General features: G+C 33.3%; 1 pseudogene; it reads left to right on the top strand.

Annotated features, from left to right (window-relative positions):
* Positions 1-8879: 8879 nt before the first annotated feature.
* LOC140609696 (protein SET-like) lies at positions 8880-12148 on the top strand (annotated as a pseudogene).
* The last annotated feature ends 219 nt before the right edge of the window (positions 12149-12367 follow it).

Here is a 12367-nt window from a genome sequence, read left to right as displayed (position 1 = left end):
TTAAGTAAAAACTGGATATTAAATCCCAAACAAGACAAGTTTCTTTGAGTTTAAATTTTATTTTCATGGGTATCGTTAACAGGAAAAAATGTGTATACATCTTTCTGTTATCTATCATCTACCTTCTAATTGTGGTAAGTCCTGTGAGAAAAACAAATGAGACAATCTAAAGAAATATATTGCTGGATATGTTGGGTAAGCAAATTTAAATGGGCTCATATTCATTGGATATAAATGAATCACTCGAATTATTTAATATTATATAGAAGCAAATTAAATTGTAATATTTATATAGTTGAAAATAATAGTTAAAAGGAGTATTTTTGTTGCTGTTTTGTGTCTTGTTCTGCTTATATATGCTATGATGTGAATGTTTGTGTCTCCTCCAATTCAAATGGTGAAATCTAACTCTGGAGGTGATGATATTAAAGCAAAAACGTAGAGACCTTTGGGAGGTGATTAGGCCATAAGTGGCATTGGAGCCCTTTTAGAAGTCCTCAAGAGAGTTCTCTTGTCTTTTGCACCATGGGTGGGTTGGTGGTTACAGTGACAAGACAGCCATCCATAATGAAGCCGGCTCTCACTGGATCTGCCCGTCCCTTGATCTTGGACTTCTCAGCTCCAGAACTGTGAGAAATAAATTTCTGTTTTTTTATAAGCCACTCAGTCTATAGCATGTCTGTTATAGCATCCTGAATGCAGTAGGATAATGTGATAGAAAATGAAAGTAATAAGTTTACAGTTTCAGTAAAGTCAGTTGGTACAACGTTTTTTCTGAGACAAAACATGCTGCTTCATCCCTTAAATCTTAGTATTGTATGTTTTTTGAAGGGCCACGTCTTATTCCTCCTATGTTTTCCATAAAGTTGGGGACGTTGCCTTACATGGAGATGGTACTTTATAAATACTGAAGGAGATATATGCTTCTCTCAAATCTTATTTTACCTGAAGATAACTTGGATCCACTTTGTCTTGTGTAGAATATTTAAAATATATTAAAAACAAAATGTTCTAAGTAACATTTAGAATCATCATTAGTTTATGACTCTTGACTCACTTGTTTATGAAGTATATTCATATTTAAAAGTATATGAAGTATATTTCTATTTAAAATGTATTTTGAATTGAAAACAAGTTCTTACTGAAGTCTCATGTTCCCAATTTATATCAGGCCTCCAGTGCATTCTAATTTATTTATAGAAAATATCATAAACTTGAATGCCATTTTTCCTATTGCATTTATGCAGAAGCCTCAACTACTCAAAGATGTCAGATCTGAAAAGCACCACCAATCTATAATTTCTGTGTCCTAGGAGGAGTGAGTATACCACATTAGTACAATTATCGAACAGTATTCAAAACCATCATGACTTTTTAAACAGAATTATTATACCCTAAAAATCAAGTATTAAAATGTACAAACAACAAAATGTCTGTCAAATTGTAAAAGAAATGCACCCACACAAACTGGTTTTCAAACTTTCTAACTTAAGGAATTTGATAACACAGCCTCAGGGTAGTAGATTCAGGGCCTACAGTCTACTTCATGGGATATAGTAAGGTGGGTTGTGAGTCACTTTTTGCCTAAGGCTGACCTCATAGTGCTTCCGGCATTGTTTGTTTGTTTTTGAAAATACCTCGCTGGGCCTTATGCAGGAAGTGCAGAGTTTGGAAATCTGTATAAATTAAGGATGATCTTTTTGTATGTTTATCTTTTACTACATCAAATTAACAAAATTGGACAGAATTTCACTAAATTCAGGGACTATTAGGAAATGTGTAAACTAGCGCTACTCAAAGTAGTTGCTCTTTGAACTCTATGCTCTGGGTCCACAGAATTAGATAAGGAGCTTGAAAGAAAATGTAAATTGTTGCTTCCTTCTTTGAGAGACTTGGCATATATATAAAGTTAGCTGAAATAAACAATGTGTTTACTGACAAAGTAATTTGAATTTCTGCACAAACTCCCTATTTCCTTGTGAATCATAACAAATGTTTTATGAACCATCATTGATCTTTAGTTTCTGTTATACTGCTGTAAAGTATATTCAAGAGTTACCAGTTTAAAATGCTACAGTTAAGATGAAATGTCCAGTATTTTACTTCACTCCCAGTTAGGATGAATACAGCAATTTATTAAACACAATGAAGAAAATTAATTTTTTTTTTATTATGACAGTTTTAAAAATCACATGCCATTCAAACCAATTTTTAGATTTTGATTGGTGACTGAGCACTTCTTGAGGTAATGCACCCAGGTACATTACCCAGATGTAATTTTACAGAGATTATTTTTTTCTTATTAATGCTTGATTATTATACTTAGCAATGCAGAAAAGGCTGGCTAATTTAAAATAAACTCTTAGGTTAAATTTTGGCTGTCACAAACTTAAAACTGATCAATTTCCATAGTTATATACATATATTTATATCTTGATTGTTTAAAATGCTCACAATTTACAGTACATATAAGTTCTGTGCATACTTTGGAAAATATTATACTGAAAATTAAAATTAAAATTAAAATGATATTATATATATTTTTTTTTAATGACATTATATACAGCTGCTAGAAGTGGCCTGTCCCATTTCTCTTTACTATATAAGTTGTGTCAAGTAATTTATAAAGTCCCCACTGCATAACAAATCTATTCTTTGTTGGAATGCATAGTAATGTTCTTCTTATTTCTAAATAAGAGTTGGTCTATGAGTGTGATTGCAGCTATAGTTTTGCCAAGTGGTCACATGGTTTTGAACTTGAAGAAGCTCAGAACACTACACATCAAAATAATATAGTTTGACAAAGTTAGGCATCAGGAAAATGCAATTAAAACTACAAAGAGATATCACTGACACTTATCAGAATGGCTAAAATAAAATATAATGACACAAACAAAATGTTCTGAGGAACAAAAGAAAATATATAGTTTGATGATACACTAGGTCAAGTTATACCACAACGTAACCAAAGGATATTTCCAAACCTACCTCAGAGAAGTGTGATGTCAAATTTGTTTTCTAAGCAACGAATTGGGGTACTTACCACTTTTTAAGGACATGAGCTGCTATCATTTTACTTAAAACTTTACAAACTTTGATCAGATTTAATTTCAATTTGTATTAAAAAGCATTATACAAATGTTAAACTTTGACATTTGTTCTCTCTGTTCAGTGAATAAAACTATATTTTATTCTGAAAAATACAATTATTTTTATTCTGAAAAATATTCCTTTTTCCTCTTACAGTAGTCATTGAAGTGAATTAATAGTAGAATTTGATATAGTTGCACAGGATCATAAACACAGTATTGTATATTATCAAATTTAATAACAAATATAATGTACTTCTTTGAACAATTTTTAGAGTAGTCTACTCTTTTTAAAAGATGGAGATATACTTCTTAAGTTCACACAAATTCCACTTTATTGTATATAATCTCAGATAAATTTTATTGAATTATAATTTATTGAAATTATATCTACTTAAAAATCATACAGAAAACTAAAAAAATCAAAAATCAAAATTAAACAAAATCAAAATAAATAAATACACACACATACATACACACACACCCAAAACCCATGTGTTGGCAAGTACAATGGCTATAACAATGGGCTAGGCATTCTACAGGTAAGTGCAATCAAAATTTCCATAAGTGACAAAAAAGATTTGCATCAAAATGGCCTGATTGTCCAGAATCTCTGAAAAAGCTACTTGGGATTTATTTAAAGATAAAGATTTGAACGAATACTCCTTAAATTTAGGAAATCCATAACATAAGGATTAAAGAAATATTTACAGTGTTTATTAAATTCAATCCTTCCTCCCAAATATGGCTTTGAAGACCAAATGCTGTCTTCTCTCTCTAAATTGAGTTGTCCTCCAAAAACTTTTTTTAGGTGTTTGTCTCTGTGTATTGAATGTTCCAAGACCTAACATGCTTCATTGTATTTTTATTGTGCTTTCAAATTTAATCAATAGTTTGGCTTGATGTATAGTATCTAGTTTCAAATTTCTTATCCATCTATACTTAAAAAAGCACACATATACACACACCAAGCTGTCTTTCTTATATGCTATTACTATTGAGGATTCTACTGTCAGTATTAGTCTGGTACGTTTCAGGTGATCTGTTCTATCTGCTGGGCATCTTTATGCTCTTCTCTGTCTTTGATATTCTTAAACTCACCAGAATATATGTGACTGTTTTTTCTAATCTCTTATGTTTGACATTCTTTTAATCAGATAGCTTTCATCTTTCTTTAATTCTCCAAAATTTATCTCAGTACTTATTTAAATATTTTCTTCTTTAATTTTTTTCTCTTGTGCTGCATTTTGGCAGAGGTCATTAATCTGTTTTTTTTTTACAATTAATTTATTCATTTTATAGCTATATTCATCTTACTATCCATTGACTGCATTATTTCAACAATTTTCATTTAATTTATATACACAGTAGAGTATCCTTCTTTTCTCCCTATGTATATATTATTATTTTATCATATTAATTTTAAGCTATTTTTAGATAAGTTCCACTAACACTTCAATTGGCTTAGAGAGTCCACCATATCGTCTCTTTCAGTTAAGTAATTCTACTTTTCATGTGCGTAGTTATTTTGGCCCATGAGTTCAGTTTCTCATAGGATCATCAAGCCACCATAAAATCAATGTATTTTGTGTGCTAGGACTTCCTAAACAACAATAAAGAAGAGTGAAACCTGGTAGCTTAATTACAATGATGTTTTCTTTCTCATTTACTCAAAGTTCATTACATACTGAGCAGCTTCCTTCTATCTTGTAGCTATACAAGTGTTTCCAAATAAGTGTTTGGACAGCCTTGACTTCTGATATCACTGAGATGTGGTATATTAGCCAAGGTTTTTCAGAGAATCAAAGAAAGAAAAAAAAAGGAAGATATTCTTCCAAATGGAAGATATTCTTCAGGGCCAACTCTGGAAGAGGCTATTTAAACATCTGTCCAAATCCCATTGAACAAAACTCAATATACCCTCAATGAAATATGAAGAATACTGTATATTTCTGGGCACACACATCTCACTTTACCTAAAAATGTGCACCAACAAAAGATTGAAGGCCAATTGCCACTTCACAGAAGAACTGCAGAATTTAACAAGAAATTTACTAATGAGGCCAAGAATTCAGAATCACAAATACTTTGGAATTAGTAATGAGCATCTTCACTGGATGCTACTCTGTAACGCATATCTTATGGTCAGGGTTTCAATTTTAAATTCTTTCTATTTTTAAATCCTTATGAAGAGGTGTCATTTGGATGAAACAATTTACATAATTTATCATCCTTCAGCCCTAAGTGTTTTGAGGAAAAATTTGGAGGAATAATGCCTTAAGGAGCTAGTCTCTATGAAGAATTTTCAAGTTTACACCTTCAAGGCTTTTGCACAGTTCAGATAGATAGCCTCTTAACATTCCAGCTGATTTCTGCAGGGAAGGGTCAGTTACAAACTGTCCTAAAAGTTTGTAACTGACATAGCAGTCATGAACAACTTTGAGTCTTTTCAGGAATTCAATGTGGTTTATTTGTTTTTTGTTAGTATCTGAAGCAGTACTATAGTGCTTTTTCATGGCTTCTCCAGAATTGACTTTGGAAGAGGCATCCACCTCCAGTCCAGTTAATTCCATATTTTGGCAAGAGCTATCTTTTTTTTTTTTTTTTTTTTTTTTTAAGTGAAATGAAAGGCAGAGGGAGAAGCAGATTTCTTACTGATCAGGGAGCCCGATGCAGGGCTCTATGACCTGAGCCAAAGGCAAACACTTAACTGACTGAGCCATCAGGCACCCAAAGAACTATAATTCTAAAAATAAATATTGTTATACAGTTATCCATGTCTAGTAACTGACATATCACAATACATATACTATGAACAACTTCTCTTTATCAATACCTTCAAAAATATCTAAAAGATATGTCATATTTTCTCTTATTTTTTCCAAATTTTATATTGTGTGAATAGGTCAGAAATTCAGCTTATGAAATTACATTTAAAGTTTTTAAAATATCAACAAATATTTTCATCTTAATGCAATTTTGAAAGAAATCTATTTTTCCAAACTCTACTTTTTATTCTGTTTTTTTTTTTTTAATTTTGTCGGCAACTGATAAAATGTTTAGCTAGATTGTAAATGTTAGATCAAAAAATGATTAATAGATATAGGTTCAAATTATTATGTTCCATTAAAAATGAGTTAGTCCTTGATGAACATCTGTTTGGTAATATGTTGTATCCAGATATAGTAAATTAATGACATATATAAAATTATAGGGAAATGAAACCTTCCATTCCATTATGAGTAGAGCTTTTAAAATACTATTTGTCACAACCTGTCATCTTGTCATTATGTAGCATTATATAGCATTTAAAAGATGTATACCCTTCACTTTCAAGTCCTTTAGAAATCTAAAATATGACTTTCTATGGTTTGTGGCTCCATATTTCTTTATTGCCAATGTGAACAAATCCATATGCTTTGATTCAAACAGGTAATAAATTCCCCTTATTTGGAAAAATGATGTTTATTCTTGTCTTCTCACCCTTAGCAGGTGGTTTCATTTTACTGTACTTCAGAGTTATAATTTCATGCTTATTAAAAACATTTATTATGATCTCCATAGCTGAATGAAACTTTTATTTTATTAAATTATTTACCAAAAAAATCTGTTATTTTAAAAAATTTATTTCCTCTGAGTGTTCAGAGAAGCGTGGTATTATGCGGTTTTTAAGTAGGTATTAATTGGTTACTTATATGGCTGTTTCTTTAAGGCTTATGTATATTGTCTATTATATGCTATACAACATTGTGAAAGTAAATTTAAGGTATGTTTTACATAGTTTATTTTTTGGAGTAAATTGTCCAAGTGATTTATGAAATTATGAAATTTATTAAATTAATTCTCTCAACATTAATTTATTCAGAACATTACCAAATGTCTTTTGAACCTATTATGCAGCAGATATTACTTTAGATTACACTGGCAAACGAAACACTTGGCTTTATAGAACTTTTATTTTAATGGGGAGACAAAACTTACAAACCTTAATACTAAAAAGTGCATAGTACTTTCAAAAATGATGAGTACTATGGGGAAAAATAAAAATTAGATCAGTGTGAGAAAAATCAAGATTGGTAGGCAGGGACGGCAAGTTAAAATTTTGAATAGGAAGATCAGGGTAGTTCCAATGAAGATGACAATTGAGCAAAGGTGTAAAAAGGTGACGGATTTGGCCAGAGCTCTCAGCAATAAGGTCACTGCAGACAAAGAGATTGGCTATCTCAAAGGCCAAAGGTTGGATCATGCCCTGGCAGATCTGAGGAATATCAAGGAGGCCACTGGATGACTGAAGAGTCGCAGGGAGAGAGGTCACACAGGTTAAATGAGTGGCCAGATCATGTGGCTTAGATGTCATTGTAAAACTCTGGCTTTTATATTTGAAAACTTACTGTGTGATAGAATTTCTGCTAATAACTGAGAGTTCAAGTGTCCATAAAGCTCCAGGGATACGTATTCTAGTAAGATAGGATAAGAAAAAGGGGTCATGTTTCCATATGGTGTAACAAATGCTAGGAGATCCAAGTGTAAGAAATTATGGGAGAACAGAGGGGGCCTCAAAATCAGACTAATATATTCAGCAACTTTCTGTGACTACACATCAGTTTGTATTTGCTAGATTTTTATAGTAATGGAATCATAAAGTTTATGCTTTGCCTGACTTCTTTTTCTCAGCATAATTACTTCAAGAATCTCCAAATTCTAAATATCAATAGTTCGCGTTTATGCTGGGAAGTATTCTTTCGTATGGATAGATCATAATTTGTCATTACTCTGTTGATGGACATTTGCATAGCTGCCAATTCTTAAAAGTAAAGTTGCTATGAAATCCATGTACAAGTTCTTGTATGAACATAGGATTTGTTTCTCTTGGGCATATGCCTGGGAGTAAAATGACTAGTTCATGTAACTGGAACATGTTTTATGTGCTAAGAGCATAGCACATTTTAGATTTTAGATTTCCTGTTGCTTCACAGCCTAGCTCAGATTAGGTAGAATCAGCCTTTATAATTTTAGCTATTCTAATAGATAAGTAGACATGACTCGTTATGATTATAATTTGTATCTGTTTAATGTCTAAATGTTGAGCAATTTTTCACATCCTTATAAGCTATCCATTTACCTTTGGTGACATATGTCTTCAATTATTTTCTTCACATATAAAATTGGGTATTCTATTTTGTTATTAGTATGGTTAATTTATCTTTATTTATTTTTTAATAATCTGATTAGATGTCCACTATCAGATACATGATTTGCAAATACCTTTACTTTACAGTTTCTTGACTGAGCTTCAAAAGCTGTCTGCCAAGAAATATGCTACTTCTCTCAATCTTGATACATGGAAGTATGACTAGAACATTATCAATTTTGACCTTCTCAAAGAAAGTCATGAACTAATATGTGTGTAATTGGTTGTTGTTGGAAGTGTTTTATAATATGTCATTTCTAGTTAGTTGATAATTTTGTTCAAGTCTTCTATATCTTACTAATTTGGTGACCATTTGTCTATATAATATTGAAATAAAAGTTGAAATTTTCTGACATAATTGGCTTTTTTTTTTTCTGTTTCTCTTCTAAGGTGTAAGGTTTGTTTTTGTTTTTGTTTTGTTTCCCTCATGTGTCCACAAATCTGTGATTAGGTATATAAAAGTCAAGAATTACTATACACTTATGAGTTGACCCTTTTACTCTTTTATAATTTTGAATTGATCTTTATGTCATCAGCAGATGAAATTTACACTAAAATCTACTTTTCGCTCTCCTGGTTTTGTGGAGTTTCCTCACAGCATGTCCTCACTCACGCCTCAAACAAAGAAACCAAGGCTACCTCCTGCCCCCAAGCCAGAGGAGACATTGATCTTTCAGCATTTGTCAAAAGGAGAAAAAGAACAGAAAGAAGCAATTGAACATATTGATGAAGTACAAAATGAAATAGACAGACTTAATGAAAAAGCCAGTGAGGAGATTTTGAAAGTAGAACAGAAATATAACAAACTCCGCCAACCATTTTTTTTTCAGAAGAGATCAGAATTGATCGCCAAAATCCCCAATTTTTGGGTAACAACATTTGTCAACCATCCACAAGTGTCAGCACTGCTTGGGAAGAGGATGAAGAGGCGCTGCATTAACTGACAAGAGTTGAGTGACAGAATTTGAAGATATTAAATTAGCTTACAGGATAGATTTTTATTTTGATGAAAACTCTTCCTTCGAAAATAAAGTTCTCTCCAAAAATTTCATCTGAAAGAGAATGATGATCCATCTTCAAAGTCCACTGAAATCAAATGGCAATCTGTAAAGGATTTTTTTTTGTGTGTATATATACATGTACATATACATACATGTATATATATACACATATATACATGTTTTAATGTATATATACATATACATGTATATATACACATGTATATATAAATATACATATAGATTTTATATATAAATATAAAATATATATTTTAATGCATATATTTTTATGTATATATATTTTAAAGATTTTATTTATTTATTCATGACAGACACAGAGAGAGAAAGCGGCAGAGACATAGGCAGAGGGAGAAGCAGGCTCTGTGCAGGGAGTCTGACGTGGGACTCAATCCTGGGTCTCCAGGATCACACCCCAGGCTGAAGGTGGCGCCAAACCGCTGGGCCACTGGGGCTGCCCTATATATACATTTTTTAAATTGAAGTTCGATTTGCCAACATATAGTATAACACCCAGTGCTCATCCCATCAAATGCCTCCCTCAGTGCCCATCACCCAGTCTCTCCATCCCCCCAGCCACCTCCCTTCCACTTCCTCTTGTTCATTTCCCAGAGTTAAGAGTCTCATGCTTTGTCACCCTAACTTTTTCCAATCATTTTCTCTCTTTTCTCCTATAATCCTTTTCACTATTTTTTAAATTCCTTGTATAAGTGAAACCATATAATGACTGTCCTCCAACTGACTTACTTTACTCAGCATAATACCCTCCAGGTCCATCTGCGTCAAAACAAATGGTGGGTATTCATCGTTTCTAATGGCTGAGTAATATTCCATTGTATACATAGACCACATTTTCTTTATCCATTCATCTTTCAATGGACACCAAGGCTCCTTCCACAGTTTAGCTATTGTGGACATTGCTGCTATAAACATCGGGGTGCAGGTGTCTCGGTCTTTCACTGCATCTATATCTTTGGGGTAAATCCCCAGTAGTGCAATTTCTGGGTCATAGGGTAGCTATATTTTCAACTCCTTGAAGAACCTCCACACAGTTTTCCAGAGTGGCTGCACCAGTTCACATTCCTATCAACAGTGCAAGAGGGTTCCCCTTTCTCCACATCCTCTCCAACATTTGTTGTTTCCTGTCTTGTTAATTCACCATTCTCACTGGTGTGAGGTGGTATCTCATTGTGGTTTTGATTTGTATTTCCCTATTAGCAAGTGATGCGGAGCATTTTCTCATGTGCTTGTTGGCCATGTGTATGTCTTCTTTGGTGAAATCTGCTCATGTCTCAGGTAGACTACATTCTCCCTCCACTACAACTTCTTCACCACCACCATCTCCCAGTCCCCTCCCTTTCTTTCTTTTATTTTATTTTATTTTCTATTTTTTCCTCTTTGTTTTTTTCTCTTCTTTTTTTTTCTTTTTTTATTTCTTCTTTGGGATTCTTGGCCTTTTATTTTTACTACTTCATTTTAAAATTCATTTTTCACTTTAGTGGTCCTTTTATTTTATTGTTCTGATCTTATTTTCATTTTCTGATCTCTGACCTCGTCAGAATCATCTGGGGTGAAATTTACTTAGGTCATGGTTGATATTCTTGAGTCAGCCCACTCATACAGCCACTCTGCACTGAGAAAAATTACTAGAAGGAAGAATTCACCACAAAAGACGGGATCAGTACTCTCTGCCACAGAGTTACAGAATATGTATTACAATTCAATGTCAGAAAGCCAATTCAGAAGCACAATTATAAAGCTACTGGTGGCTCTGGAAAAAAATCACAAAAGACTCTAAAGACTTTATTACTGCAGAATTTAGATCTAATCAGGTCAAAATTAAAAATATATTAAATGAGATGCAATCCAAACTGAAGGTCCTAGTGACTAGGGTTAATGAGGTGGAAGAAAGAGTGAGCGGCCTAGAAGACAAGTTGATGGCAAGGAAGGAAGCTGAGGAAAAAAGAGAGAGACAATTAAGAGATCATAAGGAAAGGTTAAGGGAAATAAATGATAGCCTCAGAAGGAAGAGTCTAAGTATAACTGGGGTTACAGAAAACACAGAGGGACAGAGGGACAGAAAGCCTATTTGAACAAATCATAGCTGAGAACTTCCCTAATCTGGGGAGGGAAATAGGCATTCAGATTCAGGAGATATAGAGGTTCTCCTCCCCCCAAATCATTAAAAATCATCCAGCACTAGATATTTAATAATGAAACTTGCAAATTCCAAAGATAAAGAGAAAATCCTTAAAGCAGCGAGAGACAAGAGATCCTTAACTTATACGGGGAGAATATTAGATTAACAGCAGACCTCTGCATAGAGGCAGGCCAGAAAGGGCTGGCAGGATATATTCAGGGTCCTAAATGAGAACAACATGTAGCCAAGAATACTTTATCCAACAAGGCTCTCATTCAGAATAGAAGATGAGATAAAGAGCTTCCAAAGTAAACTAAAGGATTTGTGAACATTAAACCAGCTCTGCAAGAAATATTAAGGGGGAAAGAATTTGAGGAAACATTCAAGTTAAATGCAGAATAAAGCCAGCTGGAAGAGACAGTGCAGGGAACCAGAGAGCTTCTGCACTTGGTTTACTGACTATTCTGATGCAAGTGCAGATGAGTTAGGAGAGGTCGTCAACGATGATATTTGGCCAAATCCATTGTAGTACTACTTGGTTGCCCATATGCAAATTCCCCATATGATGAAGAAGGAGAAGGAGAAGATGATAAAAGATGATGATGAAGAAGGATTGGAAGATACTGATGAAGAAGGAGATGAGGATGAAGGTGAAGAAGATGAAGATGATGTTGAGGGGGAGGAAAGGGAGGAGGATGAAGAAGAAGACTAATGGAACACTGATGGATTCCAACCTTCTTTTTTAAAATTTTCTCCAGTCCCTGGCAGCAAGTTGCATCTCTTTTTTTCCATCCTCCTCTTGTACTCATTCACCCTGTTTTTTGAAGGCTCTTTTCTCTCCCTTTATACCATGATTCTCATCTTAATTCAGGGGGAAATATCTTGAGCAGAATACAGCAGGAAAAGAATCCCTACCCTTTTCTGTTCCAAA

This window comes from Canis lupus, chromosome 2, assembly GCF_048164855.1.
Source record: "Canis lupus baileyi chromosome 2, mCanLup2.hap1, whole genome shotgun sequence".
In the NCBI taxonomy this organism is placed as follows: domain Eukaryota; kingdom Metazoa; phylum Chordata; class Mammalia; order Carnivora; family Canidae; genus Canis; species Canis lupus.
The sequence above is the reverse complement of the archived record's forward strand: the minus strand, read 5'-3'. Positions and strand labels throughout refer to the sequence as shown.